Raw genomic sequence first — 20,462 nt, 5'->3', positions numbered from 1 at the left:
AGGCGTCACTTCTCTGGATGTCTTATTGCAATATAGGAAGAGGCAATACAAGCCGTATCATATAAACAAAGCCCACATATTACCTGTATGCTAATATGTCATTTTGACGTCACAGTACTCGCATTAACCAAATCTCCAGCTCTATATATACTGACGAAAAAAAAATCACAACACCAAGTTGTGCGACATGAACGAAAGCAAGTAGGCGTGTTTCAACATTTGACAGATGTCTATTCAAATTTCAAGCCAACCGCATAACAGTGGCGCTAGTATCAGGATGCAAATCGGGTTTGCATTAAATACACGCTGTAATGGTCGTGAGCGTTAATTCCCTTTGAGATTGGACGTGATGAGTTGATGTTACACTACTGGCATTAAAATTGCTACACCACGAAGATGACGTGCTTCAGACACCAAATTTAACCGACAGGAAGAAGATGATGTGATATGCAAATGATTAGCTTTTCAGAGCATTCACAGAAGGTTGGCGCCGGTGGCGACACCTACAACGTGCTGACATGAGGAAAGTTTCCAACCGATTTCTGATACACAAACAGCAGTTGACCGGCGTTGCCTGGTGAAACGTTGTTGTGATGCCTCGTGTAAGGAGGAGCAATGCGTACCATCACGTTTCCGACTTTGATAAAGGTCGGATTGTAACCTATCGCGATTGCGGTTTATCGTAACGCGTTGTGACCGAGCTGTTCTAGGCGCTTCAGGCCGGAACCACTCTGCTGCTACGGTCGCTGGTTCGACTCCTACCTTGGACATGAATGTGTGTGATGTCATTAGGTTAGTTAGGTTTAAGTAGTTCTAAGTCTAGGAGACTGATGACCTCAGATGTTAAGTCCCATAATTCTTGGAGCCATTTGAATTTGAAGAGACAGAATCAGTCGAGGTGTTCTCGTAGATCTAGAATGATGCCAGATAGTCTTAGAAAATATATATCTGCATGTGGAAGACGATTTTAAGATGTTTGCTTATGCTGTCGAGTCCTAAGCTCTTTGTTGCACTACCCTGCTCATACCATTTTTGGACAAATAACTTTGAATGTTATTGTACTTGTGAAGTGGGAATGAAAAACTGTTCCAGCATTTAGTACGGATGCATTTCTCTCTCCTTTTCTGTTGTTACAAAAACGGAGCAAGTGGCTAACCATCAGTCACTACTACAATACGTTTTCTCAGAGTGTAGACAAGAGGTTGGTTACCCTTCCCAGTCACGTACGAAGCACTGCACAAGTGGAATGGCTGGAGAATATTTCTCGAATCTCGGCGATGTTTGGTCGAGTCCCTTAGGGCTGCGCCTCGCAGGGCAGCGTGCCAGTTGGCTACAGTCACAAAAATCAAACCTCATGCGATTCGTATCTCTCTTCTCTTTACGCTTGCTCACAATCTAGCAGATGAGATTTCAGTTTGAATTACAAACAACATCGGTTCAATTTAGTGCCAATTCGGCATTGTAATCCGAAAATATGGCTCAAAGCTAGGGTAGATCGTGTGATGTCATTGACGGAAGTGGTTTTGTGTGTAATACATGCCATGTTACTGCCGGTAGGCAGAACACATTCTCTTTTAACAAGACCGTATAATATACCGGTTTACATGTATTACACAAATAACAATTACATGTGTCGAGTGGGGTGGCGCAGTGGTAAGACACAGACTCGTATTTGGGGAGATAGCGGTTCGAATCTCTACCAAGCCATCCACATTTTGGTTTCCAGTGGTTTCCTTAGATCAAGGGGCTTTCCTTTGAAGAGATCGCATCCGACTTCCTCCCCTATTCTTCCCCAAACCTAGAGTGTGCTCGGTCTCTCACGACCTCATTGTTAACGGCACGTTAAACCTTAACCTTCTTCTTCTCTGATTACATGTCGTGAAAGGTAGCCATACATGACACTACATGAATAGAACATGATGTACCGTCGCCACTAATGAATTTATATTAGAACTCAAAATACCTTCGAGATATACAAATGAGATGTGTCCACTTGGTATAACACAAGTAAACTGATGCGATAACATCAAGCGGAAATAATGTGTGTATGATATTGTTAAGAATGCTGTCTTTGAGACCCACATAACGCTAGTTAAATGCTGGTTGCAAACCCAGTCTCATTGCGAGAAGCGTCTGCGGAAAAAGACTTCCAACGGCCGAACACACACCGAGAGGTGCTCAGAGTTCTCTGTGGAGGTTCAAGCCGATCTAAACTGGCCGCTTAGTGCACTGAATAGTTTGCTGTTGCAGATACTCATGCACGTCACAATCCCGTTATGGTCAAATGTTGTCTCCTTTGTAGTAGGTCAATATCTAACACACCTTATGTCAAGGAATTCGCAGACAATCCATTAATTTCGAAGTGTTTCATATATATTTTCCTTCCTTTACATTTCAAGTCAATTATCAATATCAGATTTATGTCTTGCCTGACAGGGGAAACTAGCCTAAAATGACTTACCAATCCTGAATGAGATTTTCACTCTGCAGCGGAGTGTGCGCTGATATGAAACTTACTGGCAGATTAAAACTGTGTGCCGGACCGAGAATCGAACTCGGGACCTGTATCTTTCGCGGGCAAGTGCTCTACCAACTGAGCTACCCAATCACGACTGACGACTCGTCCTCACAGCTTCAATTCTGCCAGTACCTCGTCTCCTACCTACCAAACTTCACAGAAGTTCTTCTGCGAACCTTGCAGAACTAGCACTCCTGGAAGAAAGGATCCCGAGTTCGAGTCTCGGTCCGGCACAGTTTTAATCTGCCAGAAAGTTACTTACCACTTGTACTGTGAATGCATGCGATTTTCTCAGATATATTTTATTTATGCCATTGAATGCATAGAAGTACACTACATGACGATGCAACACAAAAGCAATTAATGGGAGAGCTACAAAAGTAAGAAAGTACAAATAACATTTCATAATGATCTAAAAAAACAATTTTCCTAACGTTGGGTAATATGTAGCAAGTAAAATGCATACCTTACTCAAGATTTGAAAAATTATTCTTCTACAGTGTTTAGAAAATTCTCCTTTTAAAGTTATTTATCATGTGTTACTATTGAAGATCAGATGATGACAACAGGCTTCTGTTCAAACCGGTAATCGTGAAACAAATAATATTTAGTGATCTTGGTTTCTGAAGAAATTTCTTTCTATTAATAAAAAAAAAGATTCAAATGGATCTGAGCACTATGGGACTTAACATCTGATGTCATCAGTCCCCTAGAACTTAGAAATACTTAAACCTAACTAACCTAAGGACACAACACACATCAATGCCCGAGGCAGGATTCGAACCTGCTACCGTAGCGGTCGCGCGATTCCAGACTGAAGCGCCTAGGACGTCTCGGCCACACCGGCCGGCTTCTATTAATCTTTTCCATCATATAATAATGCGTAACCTACACCAAAACAATCACTGAATACCTCGCATAAGATATTATATGGTTCGAAAAACTCAGAAAATATGAAATATTGGGCTCATATGACAACAACATGAGAACTCGAGAATATAAACCATTACAATAAAGACAACTGCATCTTTTAAACCATGATACACACTGAAGAGTTCCTCCTAACATGCTCTTTCAGTGAGGACGACAGTTCTTAGCAATAATGGTCTCAGTGTCCTTACTTCTCCAAATTTCTGTTTCTTATCTTTTAATTTTTAGTCTTTTAGTTCGAGAGACCATTGTTTACAGTGACTTACTTCCTATTACTAATTTTAAACTTGTTGGAGTTACCGGCTGCTAGAGCGGGAGAATGATCTTTAAATGAAACTTACTGTAGCTATTTGCTGAATTTATCAATCAACTATACTTCTATGATCGCATGTGTTTCGTATTTGAGGGGAAAGGAAGGAAGAATAGAATTCAACATCCCATCTACCAAGCTGTCATTAGAGACCGAGCACGGACTGACACTGAGGAAGAATGGGAAAGGAAATTGTCCGTGCTCTTTCAAACGAACTGTCCCGACGTTCGTAAAAAGTGATTTAGGGAGAGCATGGTAAACCTAAATCTGAATGATCCGACGGGGATCTGACCACCGTCTTCCCGATTACGAGTCCAATACCTTAACTGCGCCACCTCGCTCGATTATTTTTGTTTGCATTGGGTGATAAAACACATCTAAATTGATGAGTTAATGCTCAGTTCCATTAAATCAATGATGAACTACATCTACATCTACATCTACATCTACATGACTACTCTGCAATTCACATTTAAGTGCTTGGCAGAGGGTTCATCGAACCACAATCATACTATCTCTCTACTATTCCACTCCCGAACAGCGAGCGGGAAAAACGAACACCTAAACCTTTCTGTTCGAGCTCTGATTTCTCTTATTTTATTTTGATGACCATTCCTACCTATGTAGGTTGGGCTGAACAAAATATTTTCGCATTCGGAAGAGAAAGTTGGTGACTGAAATTTCGTAAAAAGGTCTCGCCGCGACGAGAAACGTCTATGCTGTAATGACTTCCATCCCAACTCGTGTATCATATCTGCCACACTCTCTCCCCTATAACGCGATAATACAAAACGAGCTGCCCTTTTTTGCACCCTTTCGATCTCCTCCGTCAATCCCACCTGGTAAGGATCCCACACCGCGCAGCAGTATTCTAACAGAGGACGAACGAGTGTAGTGTAAACTGTCTCTTTAGTGGACTTGTTGCATCTTCTAAGTGTCCTGCCAATGAAACGCAACCTTTGGCTCGCCTTCCTGACAATATTATCTATGTGGTCCTTCCAACTGAAGTTGTTCGTAATTTTAACATCCAGGTACTTAGTTGAATTGACAGCCTTGAGAATTGTACTATTTATCGAGTAATCGAATTCCAACCGATTTCTTTTGGAACTCATGTGGATCATCTCACACTTTTCGTTATTTAGCGTCAACTGCCACCTGACACACCATACAGCAATCTTTTCTAAATCGCTTTGCAGCTGATACTGGTCTTCGGATGACCTTACTAGACGGTAAATTACAGCATCATCTGCGAACAACCTAAGAGAACTGCTCAGATTGTCACCCAGGTCATTTATATAGATCAGGAACAGTAGAGGTCCCAGGACGCTTCCCTGGGGAACACCTGATATCACTTCAGTTTTACTCGATGATTTTCCGTCTATTACTACGAACTGCTTTTAACAAATGTTGAAACCGAAAGAACGTCTAAGTCATTTCCACTTTTTTGTCAATGATAATTGTAATAATTTCAGTAGTACCATTTTATCATAGTTCATGATATGTAATTCTACCCAAGGATTCATCGCTTAAACTTTCATCTGGTCGTATTATTTCGAACGCTTATAAAGTGAATATTACTGGAACAGTGACCTAATCAGTGTTTTCCATTGTATAGATATTTTAAAAAGAGCAATGTCGAGAAATTAAGAAGACAAAGAATAAATTTAAGCATTAACTACGCATTGCTACAACAAGTTTTATTGCAGTATACTACATGGTAACTATATCATCTGTATATATTCTGTGATTGTAATTAACAGCCGGCCGAAGTGGTTAGTTAGGTTTAAGTAGTTCTAAGTTCTAGGGGACTGATGACCTCAGATGTTAAGTCCCATAGTGCTCAGAGCCATTTTGTAATTAGTACTGTCCACACGGTCATTAGCATACACAAAATGAAATGAAGCGACCTTATTCCCCATACGATAGATGTTACGGTAGCGCCTGCGGCTTACTTCCGGTACATGATAATGTTATCCTTTCTCCATACCAAGAAGTCTCAAAAACAGTCGCAAACTTTGATAGAAGTATCGCATACGTGTATAATTTCGTCACCAGATATTCTTCTAGACCGCAAACTTTTGCACAAATCTAGAGACACCGAATCCACAAGGTTATGACTGTGAACTGATATAAGGATATCGCGTTGTGGATGCCACTAATGATGTATTCCAAACGAATCAAGTCTCCAAAGTCATCTGGGTTTGCGTAAGACTACATTATTGTCCGAGTAATGAATGCAAAAGAGAATAACAAAGGCCTCGGCAAATACCACAACAGTAGTTCGAAAAGACCTAATTATCTCGTCTCATTACTTGGTCGCGTCTTGTGAGCTACTGCTCGAAGTATACTCCGCACTGAAGATTTGCGCGCGTGCTAGTGTTCATTGATGGGAAAGCCATTACCGAAGCGGGGTAAGCAAAGCTTTTGTGCGGCGTGTAGCTCATCTCGGCGCCAGACATCTCGTCTGTCGCCGAGCGCTAAAGCAGTCGCGGAGGGAGTGGATTTACGCCCTGCCGGGGCCGCGTCGCGCCACAGCCATTCCATGCGAATGTCTGCTGTTGCGCAGTTTTAAGGGCAGCATCAGATATTTTATACTCCTAGTTTTGTTCTCTGCCTGTAACAACTCGCAGTCGCTCGAAACAGACTGCAAAATGTGCGTTCTACGTCCAAACAAATTTAGTCGAGCAAGAGCGGAACGGGCAGTCGGTTTCAGAGTTCGAAGGTGGATGAGGGAGGATCCTCCGCCTTCCAAGAAGTGATCGCCAACACCATTCAATGTTTACGGGTGTGACGTTTACTGGAGACGGAATAGGTTGATCACTTTACGAATCTCACGTAATTAGTCATGATACATATAAAGAAGCCGCCTTGAATACCACTTCACGTAATTAAAAAAAAGAAAAGAAACAGTGAGGACTGACGAACAAATTATATAAGAGATAATACATGCTAACTTATTTTTACGTTGGCGGGAGAGAGTTATCAAACAAAATTAAAAGAAGCGACGTCTCCTGGACATTGAAAATGTCGGATGAAATGAAAAGGAGATGGACAGGAAAGTATCCATCGTCAGAAACACTTCGTTGTAGATTTACACCTTCAAAATAATAAAAAAGTAATCGAGATCTATAAACTATTAGCTTGACAAATTGCCTATTGGCTTCTTTCTCGAGTTCTTCGGCCGATGTTTGACGATTTTTCTAACATTTCACCAGCACCAGTGACAGGGATTGTAAAAGCTGATAGCGACCAGCAGTGGAGGGTGAAGCTTTGGTAATGCCAGCCACTCATGGTGGCGAAACATCAGAAAAGGCGTCAAACGAACGTCGCCTGAGAACCCGAGACAGAAGCGGACAGGCAATATGTGAAAAAGTGACTACGAAAGCCTTAACAATTAACATCTTTGTGACTCGAGGAAGAATATATATTTGTAGTGTGGAAATTTGAGTTTGGTATAAATGATCTCTGTGATCTAATACCTGGCCACCAGTCTCAAGAGTACACGTCAATATGGATGTACGACACTACTTCTTCATTAGTGAACATGTTATTTACTTAATATGTTATTTCCTATGACTCATCAACATGTAACCCTCTAAGTAACTGTACATTATGTTGGATACAGTCGCGTTAGCAATAATGCTGTGTTAAACTGTTCATCGATAGTTGTCTGACGGCTGATTATTTTTTAGAAAAATCTGAACATTACGGTAAAAAAAGCATAATAATGCCAATATGTAAACAAAATTTCCAGAATTGCACAGTCTAGAGGATAATACATCTCTCATTTATATATTATTGTCTTAATGGGATTATTTCCAAACACGTTTTATCCTTAACATGTCTGTTAACTGTGTGGGTGTCTCACTAAAATGTTGGGAAGGAGATAATCAGTTGTTAGATATTCAGAAGCAACGTGACATTTTTCTTCTGAAAGAGTCATCCTGCGTGGGTAAAACACACCATGATCCAAAAAATTTTGGGAGTGCAGCAGCATAGCCGCGTGGGATTAGCCGAGCGGTCTCAGACGCTGTAGTCATGGACTGTGTTGCTGGTCCCGGCGGAGGTTCGAGTCCTCCCTCGGGCATGGGTGTGTGTGTTTCTCCTTAGGATAATTTAGGTTAAGTAGTGTGTAAGCTTAGGGACTAATGGCCTTAGCAGTTAAGTTCCATAAGATTTCACACACATCTGAACATTTTTTTTGCAGCAGCATAAACTCTATTTTTCTTCTTCTAATGTTTCCGCCGAATATCTTTCGGTCATCTTCAAAATGAACCGCCAGAGTTAAGCTACACCAATCTTTCCATCTTTTCAACCATAGATCTCTTTGGTGAGTCATTGATCGGCGGCAAAGAAGGAAGGAATAATTAGGATTTAACGTCCTGTCAACATCAATATCATTAGAAACGTAGCAGAAGCTCGGATCGTTCCAAGGATGTTAAAGAAAATCGGCCGTGTCTTTTCAAAGGAAGCGTGTCTGCGTGGACCGATTTAGAGAAATCACGCAAAACTTAAATCTGGATTTACGGGCGCGGATTTGAACCATTGTCCTCCCGAATGCGAGTCCAATTTGCTAATGGTGGAAAAAGTATGCATAAATTGAATCTGAGACTACGTGGTCGGTCCATGTAACATCAGTGTGTCAATATTACGGGATGACAATTACTGAACTATATAAAAAAAGTAAATTAGTTATAAACTAAAGCGTACACAGACTTTATTTAGCATGTAACGTCACTATAGAGAATAGGATTTAGGTTGTGTCAAGTTCAACATGCTTGCCACCATTGGCGATGATGTGGCGCAGACGAATAGCGAAATTCTGCATGACCCGCTGAAGTGTCGGAACATCGATGCTGTAGATGACCTCCTGAATGGCTGTTTTCAGCTCAGAAATGGTCTTGGGGTTGTTGTTGTACACCTTGTCTTTAACACAGCTCCACAAGAAGGAGTCGCGTGTGTTCATATACAGAGAATATGGCGGCTAATCGGGGTCCACGCAAGTGGCCTATGGGTACTCCAGAGTCAGACTGCTGTCCCCAAGGTACTCCTGCAGGACCTCAAACACTCTCTGTCATCTCTCTTGGACGCCTATGTGCTACGTACGGCAATTCTGTAAGGCCTGTGTGTTATAGGCAACTGTTAATATCACCATTGTTTGCCTTGATGTTGTGTCCTAAGATAAGATGATGGCAGCTTTAGTTTCACAGATACCGCTAATCATGGAATAGTATAATTCCTTCGATCTTTGCTACGAGTTTATTGTTTTACAAGCATCTAGATCGCTCCCACATGACCATAATGTGATCTCTACAAAAAAGTATCAGAATTTTGTACAGGGTGTCCAGCGAAGGAGTCCCTCGTTTCAAAATTAAATATATCGAAAATGAAGACTGATAGACGAGTGCAACAAGGGCTATGTTTATCGTGAAAACTGTAAGAATTTTATACAAAAGTTTCGAAATAGCCGGAAAAGTAGCTTACAGATGCCGCTGTAGTGCTTATAAATAGTACGCTGCAGACTAGAGCGACCATTTCCATTGTCGAAACGTGAGAGGAAGTTGGTGCACCGAAGAAAGAGGTTAAAATCTTGTATTGAACAACGCGGAGGATTTGATGTTGGCTGCATTTGGTTCACACATGAAGCACAGTTCCACCATTCAGGTGGAGTCGTGAATAACCAGAACTGGCGAATATGGGGTTCTGAATATCCCTATTTGTGTCAAGCGAAATCACAGTATTCTCCCAAAGTTATCACCTCATCAGCAGATGTGTTATTGGCCCTTTTTTCACACAAGAAACGATTGCTGGAGGATCGACCGGTCAGAGTGGTTGATGCAATATGCAGCCAGATCATCCTTAGCTTGTGCCACCGCTGTACCGCGAAAAGACTGTGATGTGACTTCAAAGGCAGCTTGCACAGAAATAGTTTAATTATGCACGTCATACTGAAGGCGCTTCATAGCGTACAGCGCCATATGCCTGCAGCTTTTCGCACTATTTCGAAATTACTGTATAAAATTCTTACAGCTTTCGCAATAAACATACTTTTTGCTGCACTCGTGTGTCGGTTTTAGCTTTTGAGATATTTCATTTTGAAATCAGGGTCTCCATTGCTGGACACATTGTATAATCTTCTCTAACTATACGCATTCTCCAGTCGTATGTACGGACGATCATAAAAAGTCAGATATTGCGTAGGGACATAGCTATCCAGCTGATATTGCAGTTGCTCAGGGGTTGTTGCTGGAACAGATGCCGCTGTATCGTGACCCACACATGCTTAATGCGGAACAGCTTTATTGTTAGGGAAGTTGACGGATATCTTGGTTTGTGCACTGGGCAATGCGAGAAATATGCGCAAGTCAATTTTTCTTCTTGGAAGAACACGTTGCCCTGATGATCGAGAACGGCTACAGAAATAGCGGAATGATGTTTCGGCTATATCTTGCGTTGGGTGCAACATTGGTCTTAATATTTGGTACTGTACGTTTCGATGAGAGCTCACATTGGAGAACAAATTATTTGTGTTAGTTTATTTTGTTGAGTATAAATATAATTCCTAATCGAGGTACACTGCAGAGTAATGAAAATAATGCATCAGAGTTTCAAAATTGGGACCTGTCATATAAAAACGAAGATATATTACAATTGGTTAAATTGACGATAAAGCACTTTACTGCGTTTACTGCATTTATTCACCACATTCTGAACAAAAGAAATGACATCTTACTGTCACAAATCGAGATTTCAGTATACCCCTTGCCCTGAATATTAGTTATGTGTGACTTTTAGATAAATGGAGTCTTGGTAAGCAGAATTTCAATTGGTCTCCTTGATCACCTCATAACCAAGTGGCAACTGGTGGATTGATAATGTCGCACGGTGTGTAGCTTAACAGGCTACGTTGGGTGGTGTCAGTATCTGCATCAGATGCGGTGACACGCTTGGTAACTGCATACAGGCCAGGCTGGATCAGAAATTTGTATGCAGTAGCTCTCACTGACAGTCATTTTTTATATTCACAACCAAAGTCTTCGCCGACCTCCAGCACAATTCTTCCATCGTATCTGTCGAACCAGACTCTTTCCCTGCAGAAATAGAAGCTGTAACATCTCATGTTAGGAACAGAAAAGAAGTCTAAAAATGGTTCAAATGGCTCTGAGCACTATGGGACTTAACATTTTAGGTCATCAGTCCCCTAGAACTTAGAACTACTTAAAACTAACTAACCTAAGGACATCACACACATCCATGCCCGAGGCAGGATTCGAACCTGCGACCGTATCAGCCCCGCGGTTCCGGACTGCAGCGCCTAGAACCGCACGGCCACCGCGGCCGGCAAAAGAAGTCTCCCAGAGCGAGGAACAAGCTGTAAGTAGGCTATTTAGGTTTTTATGTTGGCAACGCCACGTAGCGCTCTGTATGAAAATCACTGGCTGTGCTGTGTGCAGTCTGTGGCTGGTTGACATTGTTGGAATATGCGCTAGTGTAGTGCTGGGCAGATGGATGTGAACAGCTCGTAGCGTTGGGCTGTTGGAGGTGAGCCGCCAGGAATGATGGATGTGGGGAGAGAGATACCAGAGTTCTGAGATGTTAATATGAGCGGACGATCTGGATGTGTGTCCGTAAGAAAAAGGAAATTTGTTACACTGGATGTCACGAATATATATATATATATATATATATATATATATATATATATATATATATATATATATATAATGACCTTTGAACATTACTAAGGTAAATACATTTTTTTTCTCTACCAAAATCTTTCGTCGTTTGCTAACTATATGCCTATCAGTAGTTAGTGCCTTCGGTAGTTAGAATCTTTTATTTAGCTGGTAGTACTGGCGCTCGCTTTATTGCAGTAGTCCGAGTAACGAAGATTTTTGTGAGGTAAGTGATCCATGAAGGGCTTAGGTTATTGTTGGTCAGGGCTTTTCTTTTGTAGGAATTATTGAAAGTCAGATTGCGTTGCAGTAAAATACTGTGTGTCAGTTTAGAAATGTTGAGAATAAGTAAAGAGAAAATCTCAGTACGTTCAGTTTCACTCTGGAGTTTGAAAATCAAGTAACGTAGAAGCTTTACCAGCACAGTCCTTCTTTACATTCAAAAGGGAAGTTTCAAAGCAAATTGTTCCTTTCTTTTCTAACATGGCTTTTAGCAAAATATCGCTCTGGACATCTTCTTGCTTTTGATTAGCTAGGTAGTGTTTTGAGCTCTGCCATTCGTGTTCGTCGATATCAACATTTATTACTCTTGCGTAATGTCCTCATTTCTCTCTCAGCCAAAAAATGCTGCCTCTTAAATCAGTTTAGAGCAACGCTTACGTTCGTCGATATCTCTACCTAGCACCTTTTCTCTAGAAAAACTCCAAGTCCCATGAACACATGGCCTACTTAGTGTGAACATTCGATCACCTGCTGTCTACCAACAAATAGCCAATCCCAGCCTTATATACGCTGTAGCTTTCAACCGCTAATGACGCTTATTGCCTAACATATAAGTCTTTTCTGGTCTTGACGCTTATTGCCTGGTATGTAGGCTTTTTCCTATCCTTGAACCCTTTACCAGTGCAGATATACTGCAACGTTCTCCATTTGTCATATACTCCACCGTGGCTATTCGTCTGATGTGGTCATCCAAGCATGAATCTGTAAACTACTGGCGTCTGGAACCATGACGACTGTCATATGCACATACCTTAGACCACAGGGAAATACTGAGCTTCAGCTGACATATCATTTTATAAATCGTACTAAATGCGCATGTCGACAGTGACCAGGCATTTCATAATGCTTAATAAACCAGAAAGATACTCGAAACAACAGGCCACTATTTCAGAAGGTCAAATATAGCTGTTACGGATTCAGCATTTTCTTGTTCAGAACATGGTTAACTCGTTGTCCACGGCATAGCACTTCAAAATTAAGGCTTTTTCTATACTCCGCCTGTGCCCTTAAATAAATATGGTGTTTCTAAAGAAGGGTGTTTTGAGTTATTAATTTTTCCATTATTCACTAGTGTGTCCACATAATTCCGGACCGAGCGAGGTGGCGCAGTGGTTAGCACACCGGACTCGCATTCTGGAGGACGACGATTCAAACCCGTGTCCGGCCATCCTGATTTATGTTTTCCGTGATTTCCCTCAGTCGCTTCAGGCAAATTCCGGGATGGTTCCTTTGAAAGGGCACGGCAGACTTCCTTCCCCATCCATCCCTAATCCGGTGGGACTGAAGACCTCGCTGTTTGGTCCCCTCCCCCAAAATCAACCAGTCAACCAACTATAATTCTGATAATCAGGGCTTCAGATCATTGGGATCTTTTAACTACGTGCTAAGACCCATTTTCTCACTCACTCCAGAATTTTCGCTGAAGTTTACCGTCGCCGGCCAAGTGATAACTGGACCTATATTAATTACATCACTCTGAGAATAACTAAAATAATGAGTGATCTTCCTCATGAAATCTCTTTCCTGAGTATGTTTTTCAAGTAGCTAGTTGTATACAGTCTCAGACATCGGAAACAGTATATTCTATCGAGATTATAGTGGTTTTGATAAATGCTGTATTATCACTTCGTAGTTCAGCCAGACACGATACAAGGTGTATCACGGCCGACTTCCTTCCCCATTCATCTCTAATCCGATGGGACCGAACACCTCGCTGTTTGGTTCCCTCCCTGGTTGGGGGAATTGGTGAATCGCTCAACATTTGAATAGGAATGTTGCCACTATTCGACGATGATGGTAGGAATGGGTGTACCACGGCCGAACACAGCGTCAAGAAGGATGCAGTAGACCTAGAGACACGAGAGAACGTGGGAAGCGAGCATTCGTCAGAAAGGCACTCAGAGTCCCGCATTGATCATTATCATTGGTTCGACGTGCAACTGGAATTCCATTGACCAGAAGAACTGTTAATAGGTGGCTCACAGAAAGGGGTCTCAGCTCACAGCAGCCATTAACCTCTGTACACCAACATGTCCGTCTGCATTGTGTTCGGGCACATTCGGCCTCGAATCTCAGTCACTGGCGAAGAATTGTCTTCAGTGATGAGTTTCGCTTCGAACTGAGCAGCAAAGACGTGTCTGGAGACGCCCTGGACTATGGTAGGTACCAAATAACCAGGAGCAATGTTCTGCGAAGCCATTTCATTTCACAGCAGGATCCCTTTGGTTGCCATCCGCGCCACTCTTGTAGAAAAGCGGTACGTCGACAATACTATACGACGTGTTACCTGGCTCCTCACGACAAGCCATCCTGGGCTTACGTTTCAGCAAGATAATGTCCTTCCGAAAAGGCGAGAGTTTCTGCCTTTTTGTCTTCGTGCTTGCCAAGCCCTTAATCCCCAATTGAGAACGTTTGGAGCATTATGGGCAGGGCTCTCCAACCAGCTCGGGATTTCAACGATCTAAGGCGCCAGTTGAATAGAAATGGTTCAAATGGTTCTGAGCACTATGGGACTTAACATCTGAGGTCATCAGTCCCCTAGAACTTAGAACTACTTAAACCTAACTAACCTAAGGACATCACAAACATCCATGCCCGAGGCAGGATTCGACCCTGCGACCGTAACAGTCTCGCGGTTCCGGACTGAACCGCACGGCCACCGCGGCCAGCCCAGTTGAATAGAATTTGACACTATGTCCATCAGGAGAACACCCAACAACACTGTCAACGAATGCCAAGTCGAATGACTGCTTGCATAAGTACCAAAGGTGGACCAACTTGCTCGGTTACTGATGCTCATCTCTTGAATAAATCATCCAGTTTTTTTTGAAATTGTAATCGTTTGTCTTTACAAGTACGTCATATCCTTCGATTTGCGTCCCATTCGGATATTCCTTCGTGGTGCATTCTGTTGTATTATTATTTTTTTCTTGGAGTGTATTTCATAGTTAGTACAAAGGCATTTGGAATGTAAACTTTTCGATTAAGTCCACATCTATTTGGACTCAAATTTAGCCCATGGCACTCTCTAAGACATTATTTCATACTGAAGTGTGTGGCGGTTCGTAACCATGTTTTCACAATTATTTCGCAAACGGCTCGTTTGCGGACCTCTGTGTACTGTAACCTGTTTTCTCTCACTATTTTACACTTTCTTTTTACTGTTGATTATGGTATACCCTGCATAAGGTTGACAATGAAAATATCTGTCAGAGTAGCTGAGTACTTATCTGTTTCATTTACGTCGTCTATGATTTCCCAAAATAACATAAAGTAAATGCCAGGAGGTTTCCTTTGGAAATACCATACCGACTTCCCTCCCCATTCTTCCATAGCCTGAGCTCGTGCTCAATTTATAATTAAGTGCACTAGGGACGAGGTAATATGGTAGTCTGCGGTGTTGGTCGACATAACAGATTAGTGGTCGACATAACAGATTAGAACCGTATGAAATAGCTTGGAAGAAATTGTATACAACTTGTGATTTAGACTATTGCAGCAACCGCTGCAGCAAAAAGTTTTTGGAATTAGAGGTACTGTCCTTTCTGTTGATTTTCTACTGCGATATTCCAACAGAACAATGCCTGGTCACATATGTCGAAGAATGTGGAATCCTTATGACTATTACCGCTTCCACAGCCTTTACATCAGCCGAACACGTTGCTCATCGAATATACTGTTTTCGCTGACAAAATCTATTTGACAGAATCGTAAAAAATCTCGGAACCCTTTTCTTTGCAGCTAGGCCTTCCGAGGTCAGTGTCGAACTCTGTGCACCGACTCGAAAATTAAATTGGTTCAAATGGCTCTGAACACTATGCGACTTAACTTCTGAGGTCATCAGTCGCCTAGAACTTAGAACTAATTAAACCTAACTAACCTATGGACATCACACACATCCATGCCCGAGGCAGGATTCGAACCTGCCACCGTAGCGGTCGCTCGGTTCCAGACTGCAGCGCCTAGAACCGCACGGCCACTCCGGCCGGCATTAAACTGGTATGCTACAACAAGGCTACATTCTAAAACGCATTTTGACCTGCTGTGTTCACCTATTCATTATCATAGGCCGGCACTGTAACGCGCCAAAATATTCTTCATTCACGCCTGCTGGCTTGTATTGTTTCCCAATACGCTTCAAGCCACGACCGCCCGGTGAAGCTCAGGAACGCCATTGTTTAACTCGGATTTCATCCCCATCAGTTCCATTTCTCTTCACGAGAAGTGACTTGATAGCGGATGCCGATGGTGTATGGCTCATAACTAGAGTGACAAGGCTCCAAGTGAAGTTATTTACGCACTGGAGCATCGGTTATCATGCAGTGAATGACGTCCTTACAGACATAACTCACGGTGTGCTACTCCGTCTGCACCACCAACACATGAGGTATGAAGTCTAACATGAAACACCCCTACAAAGTCTCTTGAGGAGACGTTTAAATTTTGATCCTAGAGGGAAGTTAAATATTTTCGCGTGTCCACTTTAGACAAAAGGTAACCTCTTTACGACAACTGTCCTGCAGATAATCTACTGATACTGTATGCCACGCCCTACAGTATCCTGCAGCGAGATATGAGAATGTCAAATTCTGTGTTCGAATATCCTCTGGTACCTTATATCTGTATTACGCGAACGTAAGGGACCATATCATAGTTTATGGATAAGTAATAAAAACACGTTTTAGGTGTGTCATATCATGTGAGCTACTTGACTGCAACACAGAATATTTTCTTCTAATGGAAAAAATTCGTAAGGGTATAATGCACAAATTTAGCAGGTTGATAACAGATAGTTCTTCGAACTGGACCGGATTCATGTGATATTTTAATTCGAAAAATATTATTATTATGAAACAGCGCTATGGAAATAGCAGCGAAGGGTTCCCACATCATAAATAAATAGTCTTCCCGTAATTGTGGAAGTGAGGAGCTTTATCCACATCATAGCTATTGGCAGAATGGCTTCTAGGTGTCTCTCAGATGTTGCATATCAGCTGCCGGAAGTGTCCCTCCGTGATTTATGACAAAACTGTCGTTGCATTTACTGTAGGAACAAATTTCGAAGGATCGTTATTGAGGAGTACGCTTAATGTTGTGTAGTGCAGACATGCGTAAGTGCGCCAAAAACTTTTGATTGTGAAACTAAAACAATGCATTTTTTAAAAAAAAGCAATCTAATAGTAAACTAACTCATATTCTACAATCATGTCCGGACGCTGTGCTTTCAGCTGTATACGAGTAGACTACCGTCATCAGAAGTTACCACAACGCTTCTAATTGTCCAGCTTTTGTGCAGCTGCCTATAACGACTGCGTCTTCCGCCGGCTTAGGTGGCCGAGCGGTTCTAGGCGCTTCAGTCCGGAACCGCGCGACCGCTAAGTTCGAAGGTTCGAATCCTGCCTCGGGTATGGATGTGTGTGATGTCCTTAGGTTAGTTAGGTTTAAGTAGTTCTAAGTTCTAGGGGACTGATGAACTCAGAAGTTAAGTCCCATAGTGCTCAGAGCCATTTTTAGACACTGAAACGTGCATGTATGATAATAAGACCAGCATTTCGCGTAGCCTCTCTGGTAAGGTAACACTGGGGATTGCCTAGACGAAGATTAACCCCATGATTACTAAACTCTCGTTAAAATTTACGATTGCAATTGGTACCAATGCACGGTTCCCGCCAGTTTGGTACTGTCAGTATAGCGTGTAAAACAGGAAAATATGTACTTATTTTGTATGTGACATACCATTGGAGACCTTATAATTGTATTTATCTAGTGTACAAACTATAAATTATGTCGTACTGTAAATAAAATGTGAAGTTGTAAAATTTACGATTGTTTAGTAACAATGTAACATTTCCCTCTTTAGTGTTGTATGGCTAAAATTCAGACCCATATCCACTGTTGGATCAGAACCTACGACCTTTCTGTTCCGGCCGACAGACCTTAGGGAGCATTTACTCAATTAATTCCGTCAGCCTTTCTGCTCTTTGTAAACCGGGGATAGTCCTCCAGGTCACATCTCCTATGATTCGCATAATCCCTTTAGAAGATATTTCTTGTATGATTTTCTAATTTGCAGGCCTTAAATCTATAAGCTACTCTAATGTGATTACAGTTAACCAACAAAATTACATTTTCTGTGAAACAAGCTAGAAGAGTTTTACCGGCTGACCAAAATCACGTATGTTAAAAAGTACGATGTGTAATCTCAACTTAAAATTAAAGAGTACTCAGTCAGTGAAATCGACTATATTTTGTCCCTCCCGTTTTATCGAACTAACATTATTTCTAAATTTAAAGCCATGACTTCAGTTTGAGAGCAGAAGCTAAGCACATCCACTTTCTTGCCACTGGAGAAGGAACCATGTATGCATTGACCTTAGCGAGGTAAAGAGATAATCAAAACAGCAGCTAAACTACCGGAACCACAAAAGTAGCAATGCACTGTGCAAAAAATTAAATCTAACAAGGCTGATTCACAGGGTTACAAACGCCGTAGTGTACCCAGTTTATGAAACTCAAAACAATCAGCAGTATAAGGCGAAGCTTATTTTCCTAAGATATAAAACAAACCACCATGAGTGAAGTATCGTTATTGTTATTTCAATGCACGATGCATTTCAAGCCCTGATAGGAAGCAGTTTTTTTTTTTGTTTTACAAAAGTAATACAGTCTCAAAAGCAACAATGGCAGCAATGGATAATTTTCTTTTTTTAAAGAAAGAAATTTATTTTGCATCGTAGTGTAAGTTCTTATACTAGTTTCATGCAGAGAGTGGCTTCTATAATTTACAGTTAAGTTCTTAAAGCAATTAAATATGCAAGCATTGGCTTCTGACGTGAATTTACTTCTCAGTCTCTCTTTGCGTCTCGATATGCAAGTCATTCCAGATCTCGAGTCTCAGCTGCTTCATTTCATAGTTTTTTTTTTTTTTGCAGATTTTGTAAACAGTACAATAGAGGGAAGCCACCCCACAACAAGTGAAGATGAATCGAGCGTACCACAACTGCTCTGGATGGCTGTAATATTGCATCTACGTTCCTCCCCTTGGATTAAATCCCTCTGACGTTGAGATCTGTTTTTAATACGACTATGGAAGACAGTCAGCTTGTTATTTGTAGACACTGAAAGCAAAAATCCTGTGCTGTAAAAGCCCAGTTTTCAGATACCCACAGCGAACATTAGCAGAAGGAACTTCGTCGAAAGCTAGGAGCTGCTACCACATTCTCCTGTAACGGACAGGATGCGCGATTTGGTTTGAATCCACCTGTCGCAGGTCAATATCAGGCCTGAGATTTATGAGTAGAATGCTAGGAAACCTTAAAAACGCCAAATAGATGAGGAGCATTTCTGTGAACTTTAGATGTAACTGTCTGATATCAAATGGTGCCGCTATCTTTCTTGTTTAGTAAAGTAATTGATCCTGACGGTTCCGCAAATTATGAGACCAAAATGCGTAAAAGTTGGACACCGAAATGGCAAGGTACAGTGCTAGTGTTGCATGTGATCCAACGCTTTCGGGTTGTTGGTCCATACTCTCTGAAAGGTCTCTAAAGCAATTAATTTATCAGTGAAGTTTAGTACGGATATTGTTCTTTTATATTACGGGAACAATCGTGATCGCGCTGTACTGTTTCTGTATATTTGAGATTTGTATCGTTTGGTGCTTCCTAGGCGATAGACATATTAAGAAAAAAAGAAAAAATCGAACCTGCACTCAGACGTTAGGCAGCAGACAAGGGTAGCTCCTCTCCGCCCTAGGAGTTATCTTCAAAAACGAAACGCAAATCCTTCCGCGCCATACAGAAACAAGTAAAATTGTAGTATCTGAATTGAGAGAGACAAAACATATAATGTATACTGATTAGTAGCAATCAGTTTCAAAACAGTTTGACGTAAATTTCCGAACTATTTCGCTCTTCACCGTGAGAGTAATATGGGCTACTGTCATACAGTAACATAGTAACTCGTTTCTAAATCCAAGCCTATCATTGACCGATACAACGAATCAACTGGAACGGCTTTCGTGTACAGAGATATTTTGTAATTTTGAAAATAACCACTCGTTAGGAACGTCGTGTACCGCAATGAAGACACGCCTATCCAAACGGAAAAAGTAAAATATTTCGAGCTAGCTATTAGTCAACCCTGTCATTATTAGTTAACAAATAGTAGTCTTACGAAGACGCGAAACAGTCTTACAGAAGAATAGGATTACTGGCTTTCCTTTACCCTACGTTTCTGTCCTTCACGAAAGCGACGAGTGAAAAGGCACGAACCTGTGATACTTTGTAACTATTAGCTCGGTGAGTGCTGCCTCTAATGAAGGCTGGTGAAGCGACTACAGGCAGCAGCGTTGGCAAGTAAGCGCGCGGTTCCCGGACCTACCTCTGCTCGGTGTGGTCGGCGGACTGGGCTGCGATGGGCGGCGCGCTGGGGACGCCGGGTTATATAGGCAGCGCGTGGGCGACGCGCCGCCCCCGGGCCGCGCAGGCGCCGCCGCCGCCGCCGCCTCCGCCTCTGGCCGTGGCTCCACGGCCGGCGCCGGCGCCGCCCCCGACGCCGCCGCCGACGCCGCTCGCCTCGCCTGGCCAGCAGTCACCTCTTCCTGGCCGCGACCGCAGTGCGGCGCCAGCCGGCGCAAAAAACAAAACCCCAAGCACAGGCGTCAACTGTTGCTGCGCTACAAGCTCTGCCGACTTAGCCCGCATCGCACTTCGGCTCAATCGTCCTCATTAACATTCCTCGTCCG

At 42.2% G+C, this 20,462-nt stretch overlaps 1 protein-coding gene across 1 annotated transcript in view; it reads right to left on the bottom strand.

Annotated features, from left to right (window-relative positions):
- Positions 1-20,142, bottom strand: part of LOC126298899 (uncharacterized) — a 74,854-nt gene extending 54,712 nt beyond the window's left edge. Inside the window, exon 1 of the mRNA XM_049990437.1 lies at positions 20,099-20,142. The gene's annotated coding sequence lies outside the window, so the exon portion shown is untranslated. The remainder of the gene's footprint in view (positions 1-20,098) is intronic.
- Between the last annotated feature and the right edge of the window lie 320 nt (positions 20,143-20,462).

Source organism: Schistocerca gregaria, chromosome X, assembly GCF_023897955.1.
Source record: "Schistocerca gregaria isolate iqSchGreg1 chromosome X, iqSchGreg1.2, whole genome shotgun sequence".
NCBI classification, from domain to species: Eukaryota; Metazoa; Arthropoda; class Insecta; order Orthoptera; family Acrididae; genus Schistocerca; species Schistocerca gregaria.
Note: the sequence above shows the minus strand (reverse complement) of the source record. Positions and strands in the feature narration are given on the sequence as shown.